This window comes from Drosophila takahashii, chromosome 3L (genome assembly GCF_030179915.1).
Source record: "Drosophila takahashii strain IR98-3 E-12201 chromosome 3L, DtakHiC1v2, whole genome shotgun sequence".
NCBI classification, from domain to species: Eukaryota; Metazoa; Arthropoda; class Insecta; order Diptera; family Drosophilidae; genus Drosophila; species Drosophila takahashii.
Window position 1 is genome coordinate 22,751,518 of NC_091680.1, and position 2,034 is coordinate 22,753,551.

The window sequence follows — 2,034 nt, forward strand, 5'->3', positions numbered from 1 at the left end:
CACCCACACAATTCATCAATCGGCACCGGCACAATATTTTCATAACAATTAATTCCATTGATACACATTTGGTGGTTTGTTTTCGGTTGGGCACCTGCAGTGCATTGAAATTCGAAATGTGTTTTCGTTGCAATTAGAAATTTTATTACGGCTGGTGGGGGGTGCATTTTTCGGCAGGCGAAATGTTTAAGAGGTCCCCAAGGAGCCGGAGCCGCATGAAGGCGCTTTTTCCGAGGGATACTTTATGGCCAAAACAAAAGATGGTCGAGAGCAGTTGTTTACCTGCGAAGCCAAAAAACAACGTCCAGAAATTATGGCACGCGTGCTGGGGCAATTAGTTAGAGATCTATGGATCGGGAACGGGGAGGTGTTCGAATACTATATCTGTCGGGTTCGCAACGGGGGCGGCACTCAATTTGCCATTTTTATGAGGCGCTCGAAAGCAAATTGAAAACAGCCCACAAGATATTTCAATTGTATTCTTTTTCTGTGTCAGAGGGTAAACAATCAAAGTCTGGGGAGTGAATCAGCGGGAATTGAGTTAACCATCATGCTGGTGGAAGTGCACTCTCAGTCAGAAAACTGTCGTCGCCCTCTTGGAAGTAATTTACTCTGAGAAGACTCGCAATTTTCATGGAACCCGCACTCATTTGTTAATCGTAATGATTTGTGCAAATGCCGTTAAATGCCATTTGACATTTGTCAAACTGGAGTGACCTCAATGCGAGAGTGGGCGTAATGCCACCCCGCCCATTATCTATATTATGCACTAGAAAAAATTACGAAACATTTTATGAATATATTTTTATATTTTATTAATTTCCCTTAAATGTATAATTTTTACAAACAAACTTTAAACCACACTTACTTAGTAAAAAATATAATCATTTGTAAATTATTAAAATATATTTTTTTTCGAGTGCAAGAAGGAAATGGTTTATTGTCCCTGGAACCAAATTGAAACTGATGATCCAGCACTCACTCAGTCACTCAGCCATTTCCTCATCCTCTCCAGTTTGCAGCTGCCAAGTGAGCCATCAGCCGCCTCTCTCTTCCTCTCGGTTTAATCAAAATCTATGATGTGTTATTTAATTAAAATTATAAATATTACAAACAATAAATGCGACACTGTGTGCGCGAGTGTTTGTCTTGGTTATCTGTCAACTGGCAGTTGAATGAAGTGTTTACTTTTGGGCTTTCAATGTCGCACTCACAAATGAACGCAATTTTTTCACAGCAACTGAAAATTAATTTGTAAATGCAATCATATGAGTTATGCTGACACATAGGTAACAAAAAGCTGAACTTATTGAATTTATAAATAGTAAAGTAATTACTATTTCAGCAAGTGTGTGGGAATTTTGATAGACCGAAAAGAAAGTATATTTTAGTTGATAAATTAAACTTGGAGATTTTTATTAAATTAAATTTATTTCAACTTCACGTACATTAACATAAACATTTTCCTACTTAATTTGTTGAAAAAATCAGTTTAATTGAATGATTTATTTTAGATTATCGTGCAATTACTTTTTCAAATAAAAGAAAGAATTAAAGAAAAATATTTAGTCGGGGCATTTATCTGTGTAAACAAATTATTAGCATTTTCTGAAAATTTGTCATTTTTATAACAGCAGATATAGAGCCCCTGGATAAACCATAATTTATGACCTTAGACCCGCCACATATAGAGTGCATACCAAAAGTCGTTGAACCGTTTTCCTCGCAGCACTTTGCTTACCAAAAACCCTTTATTTTTTTTTTTGCTATTTGCTGCAATTTCCACTGATTAATTAATAACAATAAAAATGGATTGGAGAGCGAGCGGAAAACGGAAAATAAAAAAAAAAGTTAATGATTAAACACAGTGGCTATGCAACAAAAGCGACACAGCAACAACAGCATCAATTTGTTTGTTGCTTTTGATTTATAGTGGGAAATGCAGAAAGGCGTAGCTCACTTTTGGGGCGTTTTCCGGGGAGCTGCGGAAAATGCTGCAGCTGGAGGAAAAGCTATAAATCAGTAAATGGTAAA